Source organism: Cajanus cajan, chromosome 11 (assembly GCF_000230855.2).
Source record: "Cajanus cajan strain Asha chromosome 11, NIPB_CcT2T_4, whole genome shotgun sequence".
In the NCBI taxonomy this organism is placed as follows: Eukaryota; Viridiplantae; Streptophyta; class Magnoliopsida; order Fabales; family Fabaceae; genus Cajanus; species Cajanus cajan.
The window spans coordinates 3,698,246-3,706,452 of record NC_138527.1 but is presented as its reverse complement, the minus strand read 5'-3'; the positions used below and the strand labels follow the sequence as shown (position 1 = coordinate 3,706,452).

Here is an 8,207-nt window from a genome sequence, read left to right as displayed (position 1 = left end):
GTGATGTGTGTGAAATAAATAATTTCATTTGTGAATATCAAAAATACTATTATCAACTTAATAATCAAACTAAAGAAATTTATAAAGAATTCTTTATTGATAAGTTATCATATCCATTAAATATTGGAATTAGAAAATTTTGGAAAGAATAACCCATGAAAACTGCTGATACATTAGGAGGGATGATTCAAATTACTTTATTCTACTTTAAAAGAACCATGTCTAAAGAGAGAAAAAAATTAGAGAATTAAATAGAGGAACTAATGTAATTTGTTGTAAAATACCATAATTAAAAATCTCAAAAAAATGTAGTTGTACAAAAAATACATTAGAGTAAAAAGAAATTTCCAAAGAAGAAAATCTAGACTAAGAAAAGTTTACCCAAGAAAGAAAAAGCTTATAAAAATACAAGAAAGAAATATTTTCAGAATAAAAAACAAACCCCTAAGAAATATTGTCCAAATGGAAAGAAAAAATGTGTTTGATGGATTTGTAATGAAGAAGGGCATTATGGAAATGAATGTCCTAAAATTAATGATAATAAAGAAAAAATATAAATAATAGAACAAGATACAAGAATTTATAACTTTGAACCTCTAGAAGAAGAATTAAGTGATTTAGAAAATAGTATGTACGAATATTCTACCGAAGAATTATCTATAGAAGAAATAGAACCCGAATATTACTTATATAAGAGTAAAAATAGATATAAAAGAAACCGAAGCATATGTAGCTATAGGAGCAAGTATTTGTATTGAGCAAAAGCACTTCTTGAAAAATGAGAAAAACTAGAAAAAAACCATTAAAGAATACAAGTAACTGATAGATCTATACATCCACTATATTGGGCACCAAAAAGAATTATTACAATTGAAATATGTTCAAAATTATTTCTTATTCCATCAATATATCAACAACAAACAGGAATAGATATGATGATAGGAAATAACTTTCTTAGATTATATTCCTTTTTTGTCAATACTTAGAATATATTATATTGAGAATTCCTTATTTATATAAAAAGTATAAAAGAAAAATTTGTAAAATACCTATTTTACATTACTTAGATTGTAAATACTCGATAAAATCATCAGAGTTTACCAATACTAAGCGTGGTGAGGTAGTATTGGCAATATGTAAAAAAAAAAAATAGACAAAAACTAATGAACTTAAAAATAGGAAGAACTATACCAACACATATAGAGGAACTATTAGGTAAAGTTTGTAGTGAAGATCCATTAGATTAAAAAATTAATAATAAAAATATTAAATTAATAAAACTATAATTAAAGAACCCTATAAAGGAAATAAAATGTAAAGCAATGATTTAAACAAAACAAGATAGAGAAGAATTTGCTAAAGATATTGAGCAAATGACTAATAAAGGGATAATAAGGCTATCAAAAGGCAAGCATTCTTCACTAGTTTTTTTTTATGTAGAAAATCATAATGAAATAAAAAGAGAAAAAAGAAGAATGGTAATAAATTATAAACAAATGAATGATGCAATGGAAGGAGATGCATATTATCTTCTGAATAAGGATTTTATTCTTAAAAGATTTGAAATATGAATTGGTTTAGTATTTTTGAGTGCAAATCAGCTTTTTACCAAATAAGGTTAAAAGAAAAGCCTAAAGCACTAACAACATTTAATTGTCCTTAAGGACAATATGAATGGAGTGTATTGCCTATGGGACTAAAACAATTACCAAGAATAATGGATTCAATACTAAAAGATTTAAAGATTTTTGTCTTGTTTATATAGATTATATATTAGTATATACTGATAAAGATTTAAAAGATCATTTTGAAAAGATTGAATTAGTTTTAAAAGAATGTTTAAATAATGGAAGGTTGTTTTTGTTGGGATAAATTTCTTAAGCCAAATAAAAAAATTTCATTAATCAATATTAAGAACCGTTATTTCAGATTACAGAGTTAAGATTAGTAACACATACCTGTATCCATTGACGTTGATCAAAAGTTGCAGCGGAATAGTCTTTTGACGCAATGATCTTCCTTAGCCAAATCACTGGATTGCTTAACGGGACTTGATGTTACTCTTCTGATAGAGAGACAAAGAGACGTGTGTTTTTAATTTGACATATTGGGAACCATGACCGTTGTGATACCCTCTATCCCGCATATCATAAGACATAAATAATAAAGTTTGAATAACACAATCTTTCATTATTGAAATACCAAATGTGTTTAGATAGAGAGTACCACATCCATGACTTAAACAAATAACTTAATCAGCGGAAATTACAAAGAAATAATGCTAAGGGTTCCAAAATAATTTAATAAGAACAACATCCTATTCTATTCCTATCTACGCCCCGATGTCACATGTCCTATCAGAACAAAGCCCAACATAGAAGCCTAAGCTTCATCACCAACATCCTCAGCCTCATGCTGATGATCACCTGTATAACAATCAAAGGAAAACAACACAAAAGAAAAGGGAGTGAGAAACATCTCACTCTGGCTCATAGTGTAGGAATACACACCGGATAGTCAAACACAAACAAGACATGTATATGTACATAGCATAGATAGATTAACAACAATATCACATTCCACTCATCAAAGGCATAAAAATCACTTTAACATATAACATTAAAATGCACATGTAATGGACACGGACTACATATTATCATGCATGTGACACCAGTAACACATATCACATGGCGTATTGTTGCTAGCAATACACGAGAGTAGTCTAGGAGTACATGCCGGTCACACCCTCTGCGCACTCTCACTAGAAGGACATACTACCAGGGTCTAGTCGGGATAGCTAAGTCGCGCAAGATACATTCCATGCACACAATGGGCGAGACTGGGACTTACAAACTGAGCTATCCCTAAGGAATAATCCCCAAGCTTTTACATAAGGGGGTCTTCCCTAGCGGTATATTTCATATCGTACCCTTAAAACATTTATGCAAATGATGCATATAAATCAAGACTCTATGCATTCTCATATAACATTATCATGGCTCATTATCATATCACATCGTCATGTCTCATTACCATATCACATCATCATGTCTCATTATCATATAACATCGTTGTGTCTTATTATCATATAACATCGTTATGTCTCATTATCATATAACATTATATCTCATGTCTCATTATCATATAACATCATATCTCATCATATTCACATAGTCTCTACAAAGCACTTTAATTCATATCAAAACTTGTCTATTTGTGAAATTAAACACATATTCGTACATCTCATCCAACAAGGAACACAACATAGGGTTCTCTTAGGAACCCACAAAGCACTCTAATTCATACAATAAACATTTACATAGGAACCCATAGGGATCTCAAATCATACAGTTTTTTACATCTAATAAGAGTAATAGATGAAATAGATACAATTGGGAAAAACCCCTCATACATGAGCATACAACAAACATAGGATTGGGGGCCAATCCCACTACCCAACATACATTCCCACACCCAAAGTGAGGTTTCTCACTCCCCCCTTACCTGGATAAGGAGAAGACAAAGCTAGAGCGAAATCTGGTTGATCTCCTTCTCTTGGTTCTCCTTGGTCTTCAGAGAGTGTGTCCAGAAGTAGTGTCAAAATCTGCTATTTATAGATGTCAGGGATGGCCAGAACGGCCCGTTCTAGACTCATTCTTCATGTGTAAAATTCACATCTAGAATGACCTGTTCTGAAACTAGAACGGCCCCTTATGGGGTTGCATTTTAACACATAACAATCATGTTTGGAACAGCCCATTCTTAAACCAGAATGAACCGTTCCCAACTAGGGTTATAGGCCTTGTTAGTAGTTTAGAACGGCTCGTTCTAGTTTGGGAACGACCCGTTCTAGGCTAACCAAAATTGGTCTTTTCGTAGTTTAGAATTGCCCGTTCAAGATTGGGAACGAACCATTTTGGGCTACTAAAAATTCAAAATATTGGGCTTTGAGTCCTCATATAATTTGTGAAAATTGGGGTGTTACAATTCTCCCCTCCTTTTTGAAATTTCGTCCCCGAAATTTACTTGCTAAGAATAACATCGGTACTCTCGCATCTAACTCTTGAATTCCTAGGTCGCACTCCCCTCGGTTGCCTATTAGAAAATATACTAGTAGGAAAATTCATGTAACCTCACTACCTCATTAATGTACAACTCTATCAATCTCTCCAAGGAATATCTAATATTAATAAGGATAAAACAAACAAATTTGGTGCGTCTATCCACTATAACCCAAAAAGAATCAAATTTCTTAAGCATCTTTAAGCAAACCTACAACCAAGGTCTATCTACACACCATCTCACTTCCAAAATGGGACGTTTAAAGGCTGTAAAAAATCCTAAAGACTTCTAGTGTTCTACCTTAGACTTCTGGCATACTACACACGAGTACACAAATTCCTCTACTCCTCTCTTCACCTTAGGCCACCACACTTCCGCTGCACCACTCTTATACATCTTTGTAGCTCCTAAATGAATGCTAAGAGTACTCTTATGTCCTTCCTCTAAGATCATCTTCCTAAATTTAGGATTACTAAGCACCCGAATTTTATTCTTGAATTTCAAAACAACATCAACTCCTACTCGAAAAGGGTTATCTATACTCCTACTAAACTTCTCCACTTGGTTCATCAAGAAAGGATCTAACTCCTAGTCTTCTCTAATCTCCTCAATCAAATCCAACCCTTACATTAGAAAAACTGATAGATGAATGATCATCCTACTCAAGGCATCTGTCACAATATTAGCTTTACTTCTATGACCCTCTCCAAAGATCAAACACCTAAGCATAAGTTCACTAGGTACACATACTCGGTCTCAAAGTCTTACTACTCCATCTATACCTAAGGCAAATTCTTATCCATTACCTTGTCCTATAGCCTCATATCTTGTCACCAAAATGAATTAACTAATTATGCTTCTCCAATTCTCCTTCGATAATCCACTAATTACTCGAGTCATGCCTAGTCTCGTACCACTAGGAGTAATCTCACAAGTCAAACTTAAATCCCTAAATTGAGCCAAAAGATCCATCTTTCTAATCATAAGGGAAGATAACTGTGGAGATTTCCTACTCAAAGCATCGGTCACTACATTGGCTTTGCCTAAATGACAACTAAGATCAAAATCATAGTCCTTAAGAAATTTTAACCATCTCCTTTGTCTCATATTCAACTCCTTATGATCAAAAGATACTTAAGGTTCAATTCTCACTAAATACCTCAAGCTTAGAATCATACCAATAATGTCTCCAAAATCTTGAGTGTAAATATTACAATCTCTAACTCAAGGTCATGGGTAAGGTAATTCCTCTCATGAATTTTCCATTTCCTAGAAACATAAGCTACTACCTTTCTTTCTTGCATCAACAATCCACCCAAACTCATCTTTGAAGCATAACTATATACCACATAAGACTTATTAGAATCCGGTAATATTAATACTAGTCAATCTTTCCTTAAGAGTTTGGAATGGTCATGTTTAGAACGGCCTGTTCCCAACTAGGGTTATAAGCTTTTTTAGTAGTTTGGAGCGGCTCGTTCCAGTTTGAGAACGACCCATTCTAGGCTACCAAAAATAGGTCTTTTTAGTAGTTTGGAACAGCCCGTTCCAGTTTGGGAACGACCCGTTCTAGGCTACTAAAATTCAAAATATTGGGCTTTGAGTCCTCATATAATTTGTGAAAATCGAGGTGTTACAACCGTCTTTACAGTTTTAAACCTGTTAGGGTTCCCATTAACCCTAACGGGCCAAATCTGGTTTCCACTTATTTGGGCTCATATCAGTTTTTCCTGTTGACATTCTAAAGACTCATTAAAATTAGATCACTTTTATTGAGCCCAACTAAATGTAAATAACTAATATAAATACTACAAATAATATATGTAGCCCACAATAATTATTAGAAATAAAATTTCTAACAATCTCCCACTTGGGCTTCATATTAATTTAAGTATTCATATCACAAAATTCTTTAGGCGCGCAACCGTATGCTATTTACTTTTTGACTCCCCTTAAACAATCTAGTCCATCTCACACAACAACACGGAACCACTGTAGCTTTCATCATTATCTAATGTGACTAAACCACAATGATCACCATAATTGTATGCACTCAATAACATAGATCAAATATGGATAAGTGCAATGGAAATTACATGCAACGTGATCTCAGACATGTCTATTTCCAACTGGTCTAAACTTTATTCTTTATAGAGATCCATTCAAAATGCAACATTTATATTGCACAAAACAAGCTCAGAATAACATTATCAACTTTATTTCTGTAAAAAATCCAAATAATACAAATATATGGAAAAATTAAAATAAAGAAGAAACAAAACATAAATGCGAGTCCCACTAAACTAAGGTACTATAAGGAATTACACCCATATGAGCAATGTGCTCATGAAAGACTTTAGGCACCAAACCCTTAGCAAGTGGATCAGTTAGCATAAAATTAGTCCTTATATGTTCTATAGAAATTTGTTTATTCTAAACTCTTTCCTTAACAACCAGAAAATTAATTTATATCAATGAATTTTGACTTGGTTGTACTCCTATTGTTATTGGAATAAAGAACTACAGTTATTATCACAAAAAATTTTCAATAGCCTTTCAATGCCATCAACCACACGTAAATTAGTGATAAAATTTCGTAGCCATATCCCATGGTTGGATGCCTCAAAACAAGCAATGAACTCTGTAGCCATGGTTGAAGAAGCTATAATAGTCTGTTTAACAGACTTCCAAGACATAGCTCCTCCAGCCAACATAAAGATGTATCCAGATGTGGAGCGTTTTCTATCTTGACATCCGGCAAAATCAGAGTCTGAGTATCTAATGATCTCTAAACTGTCAGACTTCTGATAAGTGAGCATATATCCTTTTGTTCTCTTCAAATAGCACATTACACGTTTTACTACCTTCCAATGCTGCATCCCAGGATTACTTAAGTATCTGCCCAAATCTCCCACTATAAATGCAATATCAGGACGAGTACAAACTTGAGCATACATTAGACTTCCCACAGTTGAAGCATAGGGAATCTTTTGCATCTCATTTCTTTCAAGGTCATTATTAGGGTACTATTTGAGGCTAAATTTGTCTCCCTTGGCTATAGGGGTATCTCCTGGTTTACTATCTTTCATGCTGAATCTATCTAAAAATTTATCGATATAGTTCTCTTGTGATAACCTTATGATACCATGAGAACGATCTCTTAGTATCTTAATACCTAATACAAAAGAGGCTTCACCAAGATCTTTCATTTCAAAATTCTTTGTCAGAAATCTCTTGGTTTCGTGCAATAACCCTATATCGCTTTTTGCAAGCAGTATATCATCGACATATAACACTAAGAATATATATTTACTCCCACTAAACTTATGATAAATACAATCATCAACTATATTTGCCTCAAAACCATATGAGGTAATAACTTGATGGAACTTGTGATACCATTGACGGGAAGCTTGTTTGAGATCATAGATGGATTTCTTTAGTTTGCATACCATAGGCTTTGAGTCACCAGACACAATTTTCTGGTTTCATCATATAAATCATTTCTTCAATGTCACAATTTATAAATCCAGTTTTAACATCCATCTGATGAAGCTCTAAATCATAATGAGCTACGAGTGCGATTATTATTCTAAAAGAATCCTTTGAAGAAACCGAAGAAAAGGTTTCTTTGTAATCAATTCCTTCCTTTTGAGTGAAACCTTTAGCAACTAAATGAGCCTTATATCTCTCGATATTACCTTTTGAATTCCTCTTAGTTTTAAATATCCATTTACAACCAATAGGTTTCACACCTTCAAGTAATTCAACGAGATCCCAAACATCGTTGTCTTGCATAGATTTCATCTCATCCTTCATGACATCAATCCACTTTTGAGAGTTAGAACTGTGCATAGCTTGACAGAAGTTGATTGGATCATCCTCTATTAAACCAATGTCATCCTCATGTTCTTGGAGAAACACAATGTAATAATCTGGAATTACACTTCTCCTTTCTCTAGTGGATCTCCTTAATGGCACTTCTTGAGGTTGTTGAGCTTGCTCTGTAGGTATTTGAGGGAGAACCTCAATATTGTCTTGTGTTGGGACAATGTCAGGAATAACTCCATGATTGTCACCTATTATTGGGGTAGGTACTGGAATAGTAATAGGCATGAGGACTTAATCATTGTCAATGACAGGTT

General features: G+C 33.3%; 1 pseudogene; it reads right to left on the bottom strand.

Moving 5' to 3' along the window:
* Nucleotides 1–6,566: 6,566 nt before the first annotated feature.
* LOC145953295 (secreted RxLR effector protein 161 pseudogene) lies at nt 6,567–7,058 on the bottom strand (annotated as a pseudogene).
* Nucleotides 7,059–8,207: the final 1,149 nt, after the last annotated feature.